This window comes from Alosa alosa, chromosome 12 (assembly GCF_017589495.1).
Source record: "Alosa alosa isolate M-15738 ecotype Scorff River chromosome 12, AALO_Geno_1.1, whole genome shotgun sequence".
Lineage (NCBI taxonomy): Eukaryota > Metazoa > Chordata > Actinopteri > Clupeiformes > Clupeidae > Alosa > Alosa alosa.
In genome coordinates, this window is record NC_063200.1 from 13,194,940 (window position 1) to 13,202,439 (window position 7,500).

At 48.1% G+C, this 7,500-nt stretch overlaps 1 protein-coding gene across 2 annotated transcripts in view; it reads right to left on the minus strand.

The window, feature by feature from the left end:
• cntfr (ciliary neurotrophic factor receptor) overlaps positions 1-7,500 on the minus strand; it is a 180,071-nt gene that overhangs the window by 53,147 nt on the left and 119,424 nt on the right. The gene's annotated exons all lie outside the window — the stretch shown is intronic.

Genomic DNA, 7,500 nt, shown 5'->3' on the forward strand with positions numbered 1-7,500 from the left:
CTGCTGTGGTATACAGTCCTGCAGCAGAGTGAATCCAGCAGCAGCAGCAGAGGTGGAGGCTGTTTGGGAGAAGCTCTAATATTAGCGAGTGGCAGCGGGGGGATAAATGGGGGCCATTGTGCCGCTGCGCTTCCCTGTCATTCCACAGTCATGCGAGCCTAATCTGAGGGTGTGTGTGTGTGTGTGTGTTTGTGTGTGTGTGTGTGTGTGTGTGTGGAGGTGGGGGGTGGGGGGTGTATCTGGCAGGGCCTCCCCAATGCACCCCCACCTTAGTTCCCCCACATTCCTGCACACACACACACCCTCACCCCTACTGTCAGGCTGAAGTAGTGGAGGCATTACATGCTTGTTCGTTCCCGCTGTGAGCCCCCACACAGGGTGGAGGATGAGAGTGATGGGGATGGGGGTGGGGGGGGGGGGGTGGTGGGTGCCTCTACTTTTTCTTTTCATTTTTTCTCCTCCTCCTCTCCCCTACTGATCTCGCTCTCCTACCCGCTGTGTGGAGCCCCCATTGTTTCTGAGGAAGCCAGAACTCTTGGCTCCTGACAGCACAAAGCAAAGCATCACACCACTAAACTCCCAAGAATGTGGGGGAATCAGCGCTGAACACATGGCTCTATGTGTGTGTGAGAGAGAGAAGACACACACACTCTATCTCACACACACACACACACACACACACACACACACACACACACACACAGATAAACATAGATAGAGAGAGAATATGGAGACAGAGAGATTAAGAAAGACTGTAAGACGCAAGGAGTGGGAAAGAGAAGCATAAACAGACGAAAAGAGAGCCTGAGCGAGAGAGAAAGAGAGCGAGAGAGAGAGCAAGAGAGCGAAAGAGAGTGAGGGAGAGAGAGAGAGTGAGAGAGTGAGGGAGAGAGCGAGAGAATGAAAGAGAGTGAGGGAGAGAGCAAGAGAACAAAAGAGAGTGAGGGAGAGAGAGAGAGAGTGAGAGAGTGAGGGAGAGAGCGAGAGAATGAAAGAGAGTGAGGGAGAGAGCGAGAGAGAGAGAGCAAGAGAGCGAAGAGAGAGAGAGAGAGAGAGTGTGAGAGAGAGCGAGAGAGCGACAGAGGCAGAGATAGAGACTGTGAGCCTCTGGTGCTGTGAGTGTGAAATGGGAGGCCTCGCTGGGCGACCTCAGACGGCGGTAAGGAGCTGGTGTCAGCAAGATCTCAGTCCCGCCAGTCCAGGCCCAGCAGAGGGGATTCGTCTGGTCCAGCCCTCCCACCTCCCCCCCACCCCCACCCTCACCCTGGGCAATGCCTCGCCTAATTGAGCTGAAAATTGAAAGGCCAAGCTAGCCTAAACCCCAAGCTGGTCTGTCAAGAGCGAGGGACACAGAGAGAGAGAGAGAGAGAGAGAGAGAGAGAGAGAGAGAGAGCGGAGGAAAGAAGGGTGAGAACCAAATAAAGAGAGAGAAAAAGAAAGTGAAAGAGAGTGGGAGAGAGAAAAAAGGGCTTGAAGGGGAGTCGGGAGAACAGCTTAAGATGGCAGAGTAATCCAGAGTGCGAGACCTGAAGCTGAGAGAGGAATGTGCCGCTGTCTGGGCCCTGGCAGAAATGCATGCAAATCTGGGATTGTGTCCTCTGAAGTTTGGTCATCCAGCGGAAAGGCAGCTCACAGAGGCGGCCGGACCGTGGTACCATGGCGACGGTGACCTTCTAATTATTGCTGTGCGGCTGTCGCCTAAATAATGTCACCCGCCTGGGTAATTACCTGAGGTTTGTTGACAGTTCACCTGCTGTCAAGCCATTTCATTTTCCTCCCTCTTCAAGAGAGCAATTACGCTCTTAGCCCCCCCCAACCCCTCCACCCCCCCCCCTCTCATGTTGGTGTCTGGTGAAGTTCAGAGCATAATTCAAACGTCTGGACCGACACGGAGGAGTCAATCAGAGAGGCGTCAGCGTGTCACTCCGGAGAAGTGGGCAGGTGGAAAAGGTGTGTGTGTGTGTGTGTGTGTGTGTGCGGGGCGGTTGGACCCTACCTGCACTTTTTTGACAACTCTCTAAAGAGTAGCAATATGAGGGAGGAAAGAATACAGAGGATGCAGGTAGCCCTCTCTCCCTCTCTCTCCCTCTCTCTCTCTCCATCCCTCTCTCTCTCTCTCCATCCTCCTCGCTCTCCCTTTCTCCCTCCCTCTCGTTCTTCCTCTCTCTCCCTCTTGAGAGAAAGAGAGAGAAAGAGACAGGGGGGCAGAGAAAAGGGGGGAGCATGAGAGAGAGATAGAGAAGTAGAGTGATGTTGACGACAGAAGAGAGACAGGGACAGAGAGGAAGAGAGAGAGAGAGGAAGATAGAGGCTGATGACAGGAAGAGAGGGAGAAAGGGATGGTGAGACAGAGAACGAGAGTGAGAGAGGCTGATGAGAGAACAAGAGATAGGGACAGAGAGAAAGAGAGAGGGAGAGAGAGAGAGAGTGAAGTTGACGAGAGAAAGTTACGCTCAACAAGGTGACGGCTGCCACACACAAAGCCTGACAGCTCCATTTATCAGCCATGTGATGGGAACTCTTCCTCTGGGAATGGAATGTCTTGGGTTTGGACAGCCATTCAATGGGCCTCTGCCACACACACACACACACACATGCACACACACACACACACACACACACACACACACACACACACACACACATAGAACTTGCATGATAAGGCGGCAATTCCTTTGGAAGTATTCGTTTGAAAGACACCGTCTGACGGTTCAGTTTGCACAAAAGGGCCCGTGAAGGCTATTTCTGCTCCGCTTCTGGGAAAGCCCCTGACTGGTGTGACCATTAAAAGACACATTAGCTAACTGCCCGTATGACAAACGAGCGACGAATGAAGGCTTTGTCCATCCCATGGTTCCATAGCCGTGTTTATGTAGTCGAAACGCTGGACGTGGAAACAGAAAAGGATTTCTATTTTGCTTCACTTCTACCTTTCATACTGGTCTTTGAATAATATTTATCCTGGATGAATTACTATAAAAATACCAGCTTCATTCACATGTCTGACGTGGTGGCAGAGATATACCCGCAGGACACGGGTTCTGGACAGAAAGAGTTTAAGTCCAAACTCGCAGGCAAATTACTGTTTAGCTCGTAATGAGATATCAGGGCCTTCTACGCTGCGGAATGCGCTCAGACCAAGCGTAAATTAGTCACAGTTCAACAGATGTCTGTAATTCTTTTTGTTGCAGGAAGGAGATAACGTTAAATGGAGGTTTTAGACCGTATTCAACTCCAGCACAAACATTCAATTTCCAAAATCCCTTTGGAAAGGAATGGGTGCTTAGTGGGGCCAGGGCAGTCAGGGCCGGTCTGTTAAGCGAGCATTGTTCCCAGTGACAAAACAAACACTTAGCTCCGAGAAGCTGGATGTTGGGAATGTATTTTAATGTTGCTCTGGGTCTCCTGCTCAAAGAAAGAAAGAATTCCATTGATTCGGCTGGCCATGAAGGAACTTCACAGACTTTACCCCCCCCCCCCCCCCCCTCCAACCCCCACTCTTCCCATCCCTCACTGCTGGCTGTGCTTTCAGTAATCTAGGAAGGACAGAGTCACATGTCACCTCCCCAAATCCCAAAAAACCCAAAAAAACATGCAGACCCCTCCGGAGGATAGCGACAGTGCATCTGGGCGTCTCACAGCCACCAAAGTCACCGACTGATGAGACAGAGACGGAGAGAGAAGTTCAGTTCAGATAAAAACACCACAGAAGAAGACCGAGGAAAACGACAAAGGGAACAAAACAAGGAGATATGAAAAGGGAGAGAAAAGGAAGAGTCCTTAGAGGCTGGCTGAGATCACAGGATGAGGAACCTCACTGAGCATGCTCAGGGCTGGAGCCTCATGTGGGGCAAAGCTTCAGTCTGTTCTTCAGTCTGTCTACCATTTAGACGAGAAGCTCAACAAGTACACACTAAAATCCCTAATAGGACTGAGTGTGTGTGTGTGTGTGTGTGTGTGTGTGTGTGTGTGTGTGTGTGTGTGTGTGTGTGTGGGTGGATGGGTGGGTGTGTGTGTGAGTGTGTGTGTGTGTGTGTGTGTGTGTGTGTGTGTGTGTGGGAGAGAAAGAAAGAGAGAGACTGAGGCCCTGTCTACACGGGAGATGCTTTTTTTGGGTTAAACGCACAGGTTTTGCATCATCTTGGCCGTCGTCAAAACGGTCCTGTAAACGCATCTGCCCGAAACCGCACTTTTTTGAAACCTGGTCCATGGTGGAAAAGTCTGAAACCGTTGCCCGCTAGCGCTGTTCGCTTGGACAGCGAAACCCATACTTGCACATTGATGATGTTATCACCACACCTCAGCTGCCCTGGACTTGACACTTATAGTATTGCCTAACAATACTAGTTTTCATACATGACATTACCTAACATTACACTCAGTAAGATAAATATCACAACTGGAAAGGCGCAGCCAATAGCTTATCATGACTTGGTGGACTGAACAGTATTTTCCCTGTGTTTTTTACTGTCAGTGGCGCAAGAGAACTAGTCAGAAGTTATTAGGGGAAGTCCGTGTAAGTTTAAATTAATTTTGTGTGTCGTGGGTGTCATTCATTTATTTTACATGTCTTATAACATACTGTAAATAAATGCATTCATAGTCTAGTGAAGTCAGATATGAACATACAAAGACACTTAGAACCTCATGTTAAGCCTATGGTAGATGCGCACTAAATGCGAATGCGCGATTTGATGCAGGCAGAAGTATCGACTGTTACTAACAAAGGTATTTGTAAGGCGACGGAATAGCCTAGAACTTGGGTAGGCCTAGCGTTTAGAAGCCTATGCACTTGCAGTGATAGCCAAAACTAATGTGAATCGCGGACTATCCTACAACCAAAGAAAGTAAAGGAGATTATTTGTACCTGCGTTAGCCAAATAACTGCACCCTTCACAAACCGTAAAAATGAAGTTTATTAGTTTTACAGACTACTTGTTGACAGTTCACTATCAGTCCACACAAACAATTCTGGTTTTCATGCACTAGCCATTTTCGTCGTAGCCTATTCTGTATGTTTGTATAGCCTACAGTGCGCAAGCTTTGGTCAATTTCTGTAAAACAGGGCCACCTATAGGCCTGGGATATGAACGTGTTGAGTCAGGTTGAGATGGATCCGTTTGGACGCAAATATTCTTGATGCGGTTCCAGGGAAGATTTTGGAAAAAAGATTGGTTTTGAACGCGGTGGACTAGCCCTGAGAGAGAGGGAGACTGAGAGAGTGGTGGAGAGAAAGAGCGAGAAAGAGAAAGAGACAGACAAAAGAGAGATACATATTCCTTGTCGAGCACACAGCAAGCAAGAATGAAATACTAATCAGAGCTTCGTCTCTAAGCAGATTGGAACACTTAACCGATCATTTCTATGCCCATGAGATATCTTATTACCGACTGATTGAAAAGAGGTCATAATATGACGCGCATTTAAATAAATCTGTACCTACGCTCCATCTCAGAACTAAAAATTGTGTTTTGTATCCAGGAGAGGCAGGGGGAAGGTTGAGCGATCTGGTTTACATAAGCCACCTAACCAGCTAAAGTGGAAACAGAGGAAAGCTCAAACGCTTTCAGAGACTGAAACTGGCACAAATAACATTTCCACCTCCAGAATCCTGCCTTTCACCTACATTTAAATCAAGGAAAATGTTGTAGAAATTAAATAAGAATCAATCGGAGTATTACAAGCTTGTAAAACGAGACAGCTCAACACCAGGCTGGCGACATTTTACAGGTCCCTCCAATATTTCATTTAGGGAACAGAGTGAGAAGAAAGGGTATTGATCGTGGGGTGCAGTGATTGTGTACACAGACACTGTGTTAATGGTCCTGCATGTTATTCCTATAACGCACACAGCGATTACCTATAATGCAATCAGGCACGAGGGCCAGGCCCCAGGTGGAGCAGGTGGCGATGGCCGTTGTGCCTCTCGATCTTTATCACTCATCGTCGTTACCTGCTGTTTGCTGCTCAGCAGACTTCCCATCATGCATCTGGCAGATACACATGCTTTCCGCGTGGCGATACATGCCCCAGACATGCTAGCACACATTTGAGTAACTCAGTTACATCAGATCTGCTGCACACGCATGAGCACGCATGTGCACACACACATACACACACACATTCACATAGACACACACACACACACACGCACACACACATACATCCACACACACACACACAAACACACGCAGAGAGGGATGCTGTGATGCTGAGCATGGGTTGTCTGCTCTGTTCTATTCTGACCAGGAACACGTGACTGACCACACGGACACCGAGCACTTCACAAAGGTATGGGGCAGGCTGGCAGACACACACACACACACACACACACACACACACCGCACACACACACACACCCACCCACACACACACACACACACACACACACACATACGTGTGCTGTCCGATAATGAGGTTGGCATTCACTTCGTCACACTCATTCACTCAGATCCCTCAATGCTCTCCAAAAGTATTGGGTCGAGAGAGAGAGAAATTATTTCTAGTTACTTCCTGAGTGTGTGTCCTTTCAAAATCATATAAATTAACTATCTCTTCTGAATAATTTCATCCTCCCTATAAATTGGGCATACATTTTTACGAACAAATCAATATTTCATTACGGCTTTGAAAACACCGTTCCTCTCGAGGCGGAGAGGTGCTGACCGGTAGCCGCGCCTCAGATGGCGAGGATCGAACGGGAAGCTTATCCAACCAAATCTCCCTGCGTCTGCGCTGACCTTTCATTTCATTTTCCTTTTCGCCGGCATCCTTCAGCTCAGTGCATCACACATTCTAAACAGCAACACCCTAGACTGCCAGTCAGCCAACCGTGTTTATCGCGCTTCAGTAATGAGAAAACAAAACACTTGCGCTCACGACAGCAGGTGCTGGTGGAAGATTCGCAATTATGAAGAATATTTCAAGCGCAGGAAATTGTATAAATATGTGAGAGATGGCGAGACACAAAGGAAAAGTAAGACTAGAAAACACACATTCTTGTGCAGTCATTACACAGTCACAGATATGCAAAAGACACAGGGCAATGTCAAGCAAAAATCTGCATTAAGGCATTAAGGAGTGTGTGTGTGTGTGTGTGTGTGTGTGTGTGTCTTTCTGTGTGTGTGTGTGTGTATCTGTGTGTGTGTGTGTGTGTGTGTGTGTGTGTGTGTGTGTGTGTGTGTGTGTTTATGTGTGTGTGTGTGTGTGTGTGTGTGTGTCTTTCTGTGTGTGTGTGTGTATCTCTCTCTGTGTGTGTGTGTGTGTGTGTGTGTGTGTGTGTGTGTGTGTGTGTGTGTGTGTGTGTTTCTGTGTCTCTGTGTGTGTGTGTGTGTGTGTGTGTGTGTGTGTGTGTGTGTGTGTGTGTGTGTTCTCTGTCTGTGTGTGGGTGTCTGTGTCTCTTTCTGTATGTGTGTGTGTGTGTGTGTGTGTGTGTGTGTGTGTGTGTGTGTGTGTATGTGTCTGTCTGTCTGTGTGTGTGTGCAAAAGACACAGGTACAT